General features: G+C 36.1%; 1 long non-coding RNA gene across 1 annotated transcript; it reads left to right on the top strand.

Annotated features, from left to right (window-relative positions):
- Nucleotides 1-9863: 9863 nt before the first annotated feature.
- On the top strand, nucleotides 9864-10523 carry LOC127746779 (uncharacterized). The gene is made up of 3 exons (XR_008008523.1): nucleotides 9864-10073; nucleotides 10165-10332; nucleotides 10443-10523. It is a non-coding gene; the product is annotated as an uncharacterized LOC127746779 (long non-coding RNA).
- Nucleotides 10524-12566: the final 2043 nt, after the last annotated feature.

Raw genomic sequence — 12566 nt, 5'->3', positions numbered from 1 at the left:
AAAGTAGTATCGGTAATACCCCTTTAAAATTTATTTTTCAATAAGAAGGCACTAAGTCTTTCATACCAAGCTCTTGGAGCTTGCCTAAGGCCATAAAGGGCCTTTGAAAGTTTAAAAACATTATTAGGAAAATCTTTATTTTCAAAACTGGGGGGTTGAGTTACAAATACTTCTCTATCAATAAATCCATTTAAAAAGGCACATTTAACATCCATTTAGAACATTTTAAAATTCTTGTGGGCAGCATAGGCAAGTAGCAACCGAATTGCTTCCATTCTTGCTACCAGGGCAAATGACTCATCAAATTCAATGCATTTCTCTTGATCGTAACCTTGGGCCACCAATCTAGCCTTGTTACGAACAACACTACCATATTCACCCAATTTATTTTTGAAAATCCACTTAGTACCGGTTACCATTTTACTATTCATGTACGGTACAAGTGTCCAAACCTCATTTTTCTTAAATTGGTTTAGCTCTTCTTTCATTGCTTTCACCTAAGAGGGATCTTCAAGAGCTTGTTTCACATTGAGAAATTCTAATTGGGACAAGAAAGCAACGTTGTTAGATTCCACTTGCTTCTTTCTTGAGGACCTAGTGGTTATGCCTTGTGAAGGATCTCCAACGATGAATTCATGAGAATAATTCCTCAAAAACTTCCATTCACGTGGCTTTTGAGAAGAGGCTTCAGGTTATGACTTTGGTAAGGTTCTAGTGAGTTCACCATTCTGGATTCTCTGGCCTGGTCAAGAGACAAAATGGAAATGTCTCCTTCATTCTGAGGAGTAGTTTCTGGACTGACGTTTTTCACAGCTGGAAAGGATTTGGAATTTGCTTGATTTACTTGAGGACTTGCTTCTGCTTTACTTCCTACATCATCATCTAAAATAGCACTGGGTATAGAGTTAGCATCACAAAAAGATACATGTATGGACTCTTCAATAGTTCTATGTTCTTTAAGATAAACTCTATAGGCTTTGCTAGTGGTTGAATACCCAATAAACATACTTTCATAAGACTTTGGATCAAGTTTTCTAAGATTTTCTTTGTTGTTAAGTACAAAATATTTGTATCCAAAAACATGAAAGTACTTGAGATTAGGAGGAGTTCCTTTCCATAGCTCATAGGGAGTTTTCTTCAAACCTTTTCTAATGATGGTTTTATTTAGGATGTAGCAAGCTGTGTTTACAACTTCGACCCACAAAAATTTTAGAACATCATTTTCAAAAAGCATTGCCCTAGTCATTTCTTGAAGACTTCTATTTCTTCTTTCAACAACCCCATTTTATTGAGGTGTTCTAGGGCATGAAAAATTATGTGCAATTTCAAATTCATCACAAAAGTTTTCAAAATCTTAATTTTTAAATTCTTTTCCATGATCACTTCTTATGTGAGAAATTTTTAAATCCTTTTCATTTTGAATCTTTTTACAAAGAGAAGAAAAGGCATAGAAAGCATCATTTTTATGAGCCAAGAAAAGAACCATCCATATCTTGAATAATCATCAACCACCACCAAACCATAGTGTCTTCCTCCCAAACTTTGAGTTCTAGTGGGACCAAAAAGATCAATATGCAATATTTCTAATGGCCTTTTAGTAGAAATTCCATCTTTGGACTTAAAAGAAGATTTTATTTGTTTGTCTAATTGACAAGTTTCACAAGTAATATCTTTGACAAATTTAATGTTTGAAATTCCTCTAACTAAAATTTTCTTAACAAGCTTGAAAATTTGGTACATGCTAGCATACCCAAATTTCTTATGCCAAAGTCATTTTTCGGATTCTATGGATGTAAAACATGTTACTTTTTTATCTTTTAAGTTCTCTAGAGTAAGTCCATACACATCGTTGCATTTTTTACCTCAAACAAAACATCACCAGATTTCTCACAAACAACTAAGCAATCCAATTTTCTAAATATAACTGTTCATACCCTGGGTCGAGCTGACCGACCCGGGATGTTTAGCGACAAGGCGACTGACCTCTTCAGGTCAGACTATCCGACCTCTTCTCAAAAAAGCTTGGCCAAATCGACAGGAAAGCCCAATAAAGGGCCCAAATAGAGGAACACGACCCAAATCCAGAGGCAATCCCAGCCTACAGAGATAAAGGCGGTTCCGTTGAAGATAAGCTGACCTCACCTAAAGATAAGATAACTAACTTATCTTATCTAGAAAGGTCACTTCTCACCATTATAAATACACTGAAGTACTCAGGTATAACTCATACTCTGATTCTACTCAATACCTGCTTAATACCCTTGCTAACTTAAGCATCGGAGTCCCTTGCAGGTACCCCCCACCCTCCGGGGACAAAGGAATCAGCACCACCAACAAGTCCAACAAGTCGGACACAACAGCTCCGGCCGTCTCCCACCAGCCGGACACGTTAGCACCGACCAGTACAGAAGATCTCATCCGAGATCGACCTCCAGTTTCAGGTAACCCTCGGAACAATAACCAAATATTCAAGATCACACAATTGGCTAATGCTTAGTAGGTTATGTTTTAATCCATCAACGAGTAAAACATCATTTATGAAAGAAGAAAAGTTCTTACCAACTTTACCTAGGGCCACTATCTTTCCTTTTACCATTATCACCGAAAGTTACAAAGCCTCCATCATACTCATCAAGCTTGATGAAGAATGTAGACTTACCGGTCATATGCATAGAGTATCCACTATCCATGTACCACATGTATTCTTTTCTCTTGGATGCTAGGCAAACCTACAAAAGATACTCAAGTGACCTTAGGTATCCAAATCTTTTTGGATCCTTTAATGTTAACCATCTTCTTTGGCCAAGACCATTGTAGTTGCCTACTATCTTGTACACTTTGTCTCCAATCATTTTCTCACTTATGAAACATTGAATAGGAAAATGACCATTCTGATTGCATAATCTACAAAATCTTTTAGGTTGATGTTTTTTCAAATTTGTTGGGTTTTGAAATCTTATGTCATTCGAAGTGGAAGCCATATTAGAAAAAGGAGATTTTTCAATAAATATTTCAGATTTTTTGTGAAAATACATCCCAGCTTTATCATAAAGAGGTTTTTGACTAGCCAAGAGTTGATTCAGATTTTCAGAACTTTGAGCAAAGTTGGCTAGCTACTCTTTTTGGCTTTTTACTTCTTTGTGTAACCTTTCATTTTCTTCAACACAATTTAAGTATGCAATCAGAGAGTGTTGTTTCTCACAGCCCTTAATTTCAGCCTTTAACCGCTTGTATTCTTCAACACGATCAATAGGGGTTTCGGCTTCCCTTAATTTATCTTTGAGAAAATCATTTTCTACCTTTAGAATGGTATTTTGATACTCAACTTCATAATTTTCATTCAAGAAGCATCTAAGTTTTTCAGTGAGATGATCAATCATAAGATGAAGATTTTCAGTGGTAGGTTCAATAAAACGTACCTCATCTGTTTGATCAACCATGAGACAAGTTTGAGATTTGTTGTCTGATTCTTCCTCATCCTCAGAGTCGTTCTCTAAGTCTTCCCAAGATGTCATGAGTCCCTTCTTCTTTTTCATTTTTGACTTGTCTTCTTTCTTCAGTTTTGGACAATCAAACTTGTAATGTCCAGCTTCTCTGCAATTGTGGCAAATGACCTTGCTTAAATCCCTCTTTGGTTTCCTTGAACCGCCTCCTTTGTTTCGTTCCTTCATCTTCATCATTTTTCTAAATTTCTTAGCAAACAAAATAAACTCATCGTCAGATAAATTATCACTGGATTCATCATCCAGAGATTCAGTGACTGATTTGAGAGCAACTCCTTTCTTTTTTATATCCTTTTTCAAATAAATATTTTCAAAGACAAGTAAGTTTTCTCTCAGATCATCATAAGTCATTTCATCAATGCCACTACTCTCAGCTATTACTATAGCCTTGGTTTCCCACTCTTTAGTGAGACATCTCAATATTTTTCTCACAAGCAAAAATTCTGAGTGTTTGGTACCCATAGCATCCAAGCCAGTGATGATAACGTTGAATCTTTCAAACAGTTCATCAATTATTTCTCCTTCCTTCATTGAGAACATTTCGTATTCTTTGTTTAGCATGTCTATTCTGGTTCTTTTGACTTGGGTTCTGCCTTCATGGGTAACTTGGAGCTTGTCCCAGATTTTCTTTACTGTTGTGCATCTTGATACCCGTCGGTATTCCTTGAAGCTGACAACACAATTAAGTAGGTTGACAGCTTTAACGTTGAGCTCTATTTTCTTTTTGTCATCGTCATTCCAATTAGACTCAGCCTTTCAAATAACCACACCATCAGCTCTTGTTGTGGTTGGGACTTGTGGGCCCTCCAGAATTATCTTCCAGAGTATGTAATCTACCTACTGAACAAAAATCTTTATTCTCTCCTTCCAGTAGCTATAGTTCTTTCTATTGAAGAACGGAGGTCAGTTGCTTGATTGCCCTTCTATCAGAGTATAGGCCACCACATTAGAACCACTATTGTTTGCCATCAGGATTTTTTCTCCAAGTTGCAAAGCTTGATTTCTTTGAGATCAAGCTTTGATACTAATTGATGGTAATTAGTGGCTAAGAGAAGGGGGTTGAATCTTAGCTTCCCTTTTTGCAGAATATTACTTTTACTTTTTCAATAAGACTTCAGGAGATATTTTCACTTTTGTCTTGTGACGAGTTGAGAGACATTTTTCATTTTGTCTCTTGAGTACCAGAAACAGAAAAGAATCAGAGAAAAAGAAATGACACCAGATATATCCTGGTTCAGCTACTAGGTGCAATGTAGCCTGCATCTAGTCTCCATCACAACAATGATGGAATTTCACTATCATTTTCAATATTACAAACACAAACTCTTTCCTAGGATCTACCCAATCCTATCAAGGACAAATTCAGATTCTAGCCCAATCCAAAGTTGACTAGGACTCAAAACCTAACTTTCAACTGCAAAGTGCTAACCTAACTTGTAAGGGAATCCCCACAGGATCATGACACAAAACAAAAAGATGTACAAAGCAAACCTAAGATATCTTATGACTTTTTTTTCTAATTTTGCTCACTGCTTTTTTTCTCTCATTGGCTTTTTCTTACAAACCTCACCATATTTACTTTTTTTACCATGAGACTCAGACAGACAAAATTAAGAAAAAAAATATGAACAACATGAAGGAGAAGAACTCTAATAGCTTGGGTAGCTATGAGAGTGAACTCTGTACTTTTCACTTACTCTCCTTGTCACAACCCTTGGCCGTTCACCCTTAATATAAAGGGGTGAAGCTTCCAAGGTGGAAACCGGTTCAGCCTTCACAATATCTTCTTCTCCAACATCAGAGTACCAGCAACTTCAACAGAGAGGAGAGAGAGAGCGTCAAATCTGTTGCATGCATGTCACCAGATCTCTCTAATCTTTTTTCTTCCAACTTCTTTAATCTAGGCCATTGAGCTTGACTTTGGCCCCAAGTTTTTATTCTGATTGTTAATGTGGTTCTGACCCATGTAGGCTTTACGTTCTCCATGGTTACCTCTTCCATGCATGAGACCTTGAAACTTTCTTCTTTGATCCTCGGTAAAGCACAAATGAAGAAATAAAATTTTTTGTGTGCTTTGACCGAGAGAGTAGCTACAGTTTATAGCCTTCTTTTCTTCACTTTAATTTGGCAAAAACCTTTTTGCCTTTCTTCAAAATCTAGTCTCTGAACCTTCTATTTTCTTCTTTCTTTTTCTTGGATGAACACATGATGTGACCGAAGCAAGAGAGAGGAGAGAGAAGAGAAAAACTTTTGGTGGAAGCTTTTAATGAAATCTATTACTTGTATAATAGCCGTGGCTCATTAAGCCACGTGTTGCTCTCACGTTATTTTGGAATAAAAAAATGAAAAGGAGTAACCTAAAGGTAAAGTTATTTCGGTCTCTGCGCTGCTCATTCTCTTACACAATCAGTTTCTCACTCTCTCTCTCTCTCTCTCTCTTTGTCCTCCTTCCTTCATCGTGTCAGTGTCACTCTCTTCAATCTTCGCCAATTTATTCCTTCATTGTTCTGAAATCACCAATCCCTACGACCCCACCTAAAATACTAACCCCAGCAGCTGGAATTCGTTGGCTGAAAGCAAAGAGGAGGAGGACGTGGTGGAGGTAGGAGACCTCTCCGAAATCCTCAACCCACAGAGACACAATAGGCGAGATGGACTATAATAGGGCAGAGGACGGCTCGAGACTTCTCCTTCTGAGGAAGTGACTCTCCCTCCCAAATGCAGTAGTGGTAGAACAATCACAGGAAGAGGGCGATGTGGAGTCAAAGAGGCGAGATGGACTATAACGGGGTGGAGGAGGGCTCGATGGGAAAAGAGTTCTTCCTCTGATGCGGTGAGTGTGACCTCTGGCCGATGTGTTCTCTCTCTCCGTGGCCGACTTCCTCTTAAGGGTTTTTTGATTTTGTTTCAGGTATCACCCGCGAAGTTGTATTGTCCCAAAACGACAATTCCAAGAACCACTGCCTCATGTTGAGTGATGATGCCGTGAAACCCGTACCCTTCGCTCACTGGCGCCTCACCGGAGAAGCTAGCAGCAGCTCCGATTCCTCTCACCGTAAGCGCACCAAATTTCTCCATCATTTCAAGTAAGATTTCTGTTATTTTTTTGTTTTTTTTTTAAGTTAACTTTGTTGGAAATTATAAGCTCAAGTTGTATTTCGGTATGATTATTGGCTTGCTGATGGAATGTTTTGGTCCAAGAGATGGATTTAATTCTAGCTGTGAGGTAGAGGCTGAAGGTGAATGTGATGAATCTGGCATAGCAAAAGTAGATCAAAGGGTCAAAATGGATCTCATTGAGGATTTATTGCAAATAGTATGCCCCCAATTTTTAAGCCAATTCGAGATGTTAATGGTTTTAAAATTATCCACTCATGCCTATCCGGTAGATGCAGGTTTTCTCACTTTTGGATCCTCCCAATCTATGCAAAGCTGCGCCAGGGTAGCCCCTGATGAGCATAATCTCGGGTACTCTATTTAGATTTCTAGCCACTTCTGAAAATCACAATTCTAGATATATTTACACCGTATCTCTGCCAACTAATTGATATCCCTTTTTTTATTTGGAGGTGAATGATGGGTTGGCATGAACTACAAATTACTAACAGTTTTAGAATTAGAATGTAATGAATGTGTTAATTTTGGAATGTGATATTTCATTGGTAGTTATTGTTTGTGTCTTTGCGACTGCAATGGGAGATTTTAGAATGTAATGAATGTGTTAATTCTGAAAATGTTTATTCCCATTCCGTGAAATCATATCCTTCAAATGATGTTTTGCCTTTACAATACTATACAAATGAGAATCAGATATTGGGACTCTTTGGAGTTCGCAATACTGGTGTTTTAGGTTACGCAATGTTTGTGGTACTTTTAGAAGCATCGTGCTCTGGTGTAAATTCTTTTGCCTTGCTTGATTTTATAAGTAAGGATATCTTGTGTGTTAGAAATTTCTTTATGTATCCCTTACAACTATTATCCACATGGGAATTTTAAAAATTGGGTCTTATCTTCTGCTTGCTTATATTATGTCTTAGTCGACAAAAAAAGCCATTTATCCGGTAATAAAGGGGTTAGTTCCTTGTCTTCTTCCTCTACTATTCTAACTTTTAAGGCCTTAATTGTTTTTCATCTGAATCTAGCTATTTGTGTCTCATATTTGAAGCCAATGATTGGTAACTTGATTGGTATGCAAGATCAATATTGTTTGAGTTTTGCAGAAAGAAAAAGTTGTCTTGCCAATCCATGAATATATCATGGAAGTAGGTATGTGAAGGTTTTGGGTTCATTTAATTTAAGTATTTTTTGGAATCTGTTATTGTTGTTTGTTCTTTTATTTCTGAGCATGATGTTCGTATGATTTTTATTAATGTTTGTTGTTGGCCGCAGATGATGAGGAGTGACAGATTTAAGATGGGGCAAGATTGTAAGAACAGTACCTTCATAAAAGGTGATGAGCGGATATTTTATACGCTTTTTGGGGGTAATTTTATGTAGTTTTTAGTATGTTTTAGTTAGTTTTTAGTATATTTTTATTAGTTTTTAGGAAAAATTCATATTTCTGGACTTTACTATGAGTTTGTGTGTTTTTTGTGATTTCAGGTATTTTCTGGCTGAAATTGAGGGAGCTAAGCAAAAATCTGATTCAGGCTGAAAAAAGACTGCTGATGTTGTTAGATTCTAACCTCCCTGCACTCGGAATAGATTTTTTGGAGCTATAGGAGTCCAATTGACGCGCTCTCAATTGGGTTGGAAGTAAACATCCAGGGCTTTCCAGAAATATATAATAGTTCATACTTTGCTCGAAGATAAATGATGTAAACTGGAGTTTAACGCTAGTTCCATGTTGCATTCTAGCGTTGAACGCCAGAAACAGGTTGCAAGTTGGAGTTAAACGCCAGAAATAGGTTACAACCTGACGTTTAACTCTAGAAACAGCCCAGACACGTGAGAAGCTTAAGTCTCAGCCCCAGCACACACCAAGTGGGCCCCAAAAGTGGATTTCTGCACTATCTATCTTAGTTTACTCATTTTCTGTAAACCTAGGTTACTAGTTTAGTATTTAAACAACTTTTAGAGACTTATTTGGTATCTCATGACATTTTAGATCTGAACTTTGTATTCTCTAACGGCATGAGTCTCTAAACTCCATTGTTGGGGGTGAGGAGCTCTGCAGCGTCTCGATGAATTAATGCAATTATTTCTGCTTTCTATTCAAACACGCTTGTATCTCTCTAAGATGTTCATTCGTACTTAACCATGATGAAGGTGATGATCTGTGACACTCATCACCATTCTCAATCTATGAACGCGTACCTGACAACCACTTCCGTTCTACCTTCGATTGAATGAGTATCTCTTGGATTCCTTAATCAGAGTCTTCGTGGTATAAGCTAGAATCCATTGGCAGCATCCTTGAGAATCTGGAAAGTCTAAACCTTGTATGTGGTATTCTGAGTAGGATTCAGGGATTGGATGACTATGACGAGCTTTAAACTCACGAGTGTTGAGCGTAGTGACAGACGTAAAAGGATCAATGGATCCTATTCCGACATGATCAAGAATCGACAGATGATTAGCCGTGCGGTGACAACGCATTTGGACCATTTTCACTGAGAGGACGGATGGTAGCCATTGACAACGGTGATCCACCAACACACAGCTTGCCATAGAATGAACCTTGCGTGCATGAAGAAGATGACAGCAGGAAAGCAGAGATTCAGAAGACAAAGCATCTCCAAAACTCCAACACATTCTCCATTACTGCGTAACAATTACTCATTTCATGCTCTTTTACTTTTTACAATTGAAACTAAAGAACCCTATTGGTATCCTGACTAAGAATAATAAGATAACCATAGCTTGCTTTAAGCCAACAATCTCCGTGGGATCGACCCTTACTCACGTAAGGTATTACTTGGACGACCCAGTGCACTTGGTGGTTAGTTGTGCGGAATTACATAGTGTGAGTGTAATTTTTGATTGCACCAAAAGGACTGTAATGAAGATCTCAGAGAAATCTTCATTGAGATTATTGAAAGGTGTTGACAATAGATAATGTAAGTTTATCTCACTAATATGAAATGACACTCGCTAGGTAGAGATTTAGTAGTAAAAATTTTATCTCACTGATAATAGAAACTTTTTTAATATTTTTTATGTATTCAATACATTGAAAATGTAAAAAAAATTAATTTTTGCAATAACTTTTATAAAACATTTCATTTTATAATATGCTTAACCTATGTCTTTAGGGTACAAGTTAGCAAAACCCAATAATAAATAGTGAAAGGCTGGTGTGTTGGTTTAGCTGGAAATAAAGGGCAGTAGTGTAAAAAAAGGTTGAGTGTGGTGGGATGTTTCTAACTTAGAAGCTTTATGCTTGTCCTCTGCCATATATAGCTTCTGAAAGTGAAGGCTGAGGTTGGTGAAGCTTCCAAAAATCCTCAAGACTTGCTTTTGGAAGCGATTCATTCTGCTGGATATTCTGGTGCCTTGGCAAATCCTCTTTTAGCTTCAGAATTGGCACTTAACGGACTAAATGATTCAGTTCTGGAGGAATTTGTTGCCGTAAGTTCTCAAATTGATGCTTCTAAAGCATTTAAATATTTTTTGAGCTGTTATTTATCTCATTTTCAGACCATTTTTTATTTAACATCAGGAAAACTATACGGCACCTCGGATAGTACTTGCTGCTTCTGGTGTTGAGCATGAGGAATTGTTATCTATTGCAAAACCGCTTTTGTCTGACCTACCTAATGTCCCACGTCCAGAGGAGCCCAAATCTGTATATACTATGGGTGATTATAGATGCCACACTGAATCAGGAGTATGCATCAGAAAGACATATTTATAATTTTGTTCTTTTCATATTTTTATTATTACACTTGTCACTTGTGAAGAAATGTGTGTCAAATCTAACAAATTTTGAATGGCCAGAGGACCCACTTTGCTCTCGCATTTGAACTTCCTGGTGGCTGGCATAAGTTGAAGGATGCTATGGTCTTAACTGTTCTTCAGGTATGCCAATGTAAGTTTACATAACTTCTCTGAAATTTATATTTTCAATAAATTGTTGATAGAGATTTAGTAGTTCTTATTTTTTGGAGACTATCTTGTGTATAATTGACTTTAGCTTTGGTTTTCTTAAAGATTTTTTTCTTAAAAATAAAAATATATTGCTGCTTGGGTTAAAAAAAAGCAAGTTTATTTTTTAAAATTCTGAACTCATTTGATGAGATGTTTTAGATTATCTTTACTGTTTCTTCATCTGTGAGGTGTTAAATTTTGGATTAACTTTAACTGTTTATGTGATCTCTTCAGATTTGTATTGTCATCATAACCTGAGAAAAAAATAAACTAATTCATGATAAATTTGTATCATTATCTTTTGATATATGGTTATGCTTATTCATCTGTTGTGTTTTCTTAGGATTTTATTTGATGTGTTTGAGTAAATACACGTGAACTAACTATTTTTTGTTTTTTCCCCTTGGAGTTTGATCACGTTGGTCCCAGAGTGCCTCTCTTACTCTCGCTCTCTAACAAGGTACTCTTTATCCTGTAATTTGGACCCACGTTGTGTGGAAAAAAGAAAAAAAATAATGGTGTCACATGATAAATTCTTTATCCTAAAGTTGAATGTTATTATTGTGTTTTTTAGGATTTATTTGATTGTCTTTCAAATAAATGTTAATTTAGTATTATTTTTTATTGTGATCTGTTGGTATATAAAGGTGTTTAAAATATCAATTGAGGATCCTTGTTGGATTATGATATAAGATTGCAGCACAGTTCTTCTGAGCAAGGAAATGGACTCAGAAAGTTTGCAACTTATGTTAAATAATTTCTCTTTCTGCCTTTTTTTTATATAGAAATTATGTTTATTTTGTTCCTTTTTTGTGGTTTTAATTTGTTATTTGAGATAATGCATGTATTAATATACATATTTATTATTTCTAAAATGTAATTAGTCTGAGCAAAACATAAACCTAACTTGCTTAATTAAAAGGCCTGCTTAAAGTAAAAATATAATATGGGAGCTCACAAACTAGATACCTCGTGCATCCATCCGAGGGACCATTTTTGGCCAACTAGACCCTTTTAAGTGTGGTTTAACTCTTTTGTACCTTTTTTTGAATTTTCAATCATATCTTTTGAAGTCATTTTAATCATAGATAAAGCTGGTATAGAATCTTGCATCATATTTGCTCTTTTATATTTGAAATTGATTAAGTCAAGAATCTAATTTCCTTTAACTTATGCTAAACATATCCCAAAAAAATATGACAACACAGTTTAAGAATGCACAAAAACATTAGATCTGAATCCAGTGTACATTAAAGCTTTAGTAAAAAGAGGAGAAGCTCATGAAAAGCTTGAACATTTTGAAGAAACCATTGCTGGTAAGTTCAGATCTTATATTAGGGGTTATAATACTTTAAGCACGACTTGAACTTTATTCTCTTTTGCACATTAAGGGGATAAACTGAAAAGGTGCCACTGTTATGTGATATTTGCCAACCTAGAGAAAGTCAGTATAAGTATCATTATGCATTACTTATTGTTGGATCTTAATGAAGAAGTACGTGTTTTGCATACTGATGCCATTCAGGTTATTTTTTTTCCTTTTCGCATCATTGAGTTCATTCATACTATAATTTTTTCACTTCACTAATTTTAGTTATTTTTTCAAATATCAATTGATAGATATGAAAAAGATCTTAGAAATTGATCCTTCAAATGATCAAGCTAGGAAGGCAATCAGACGAGTTGAGCCGCTTGCTACAGAAAAATGGGAAATGATGAAGAGATTATTGGCAAGTTTCTGTTATCATGTTTATCTTGAATTTTAATTATAGTTGCTATTGTATTATGTACTTTGCGTAGAATAGTGCATGGGAATTATTTCCTTACATGACCTTGATCCTTCATGCATACATTTATAATTTGTTACTCAAATATGATGCTCTTTTCTTTATTTCTTCTTGCTGCTGCAAAATTACCATTAATTACAGAAAAACATCCTGTCTTAATTTCTGTGTATATATTGGCACATTCATC

The sequence above is a fragment of the Arachis duranensis genome, chromosome 1 (assembly GCF_000817695.3).
Source record: "Arachis duranensis cultivar V14167 chromosome 1, aradu.V14167.gnm2.J7QH, whole genome shotgun sequence".
In the NCBI taxonomy this organism is placed as follows: domain Eukaryota; kingdom Viridiplantae; phylum Streptophyta; class Magnoliopsida; order Fabales; family Fabaceae; genus Arachis; species Arachis duranensis.
Note: the sequence above shows the minus strand (reverse complement) of the source record. Positions and strands in the feature narration are given on the sequence as shown.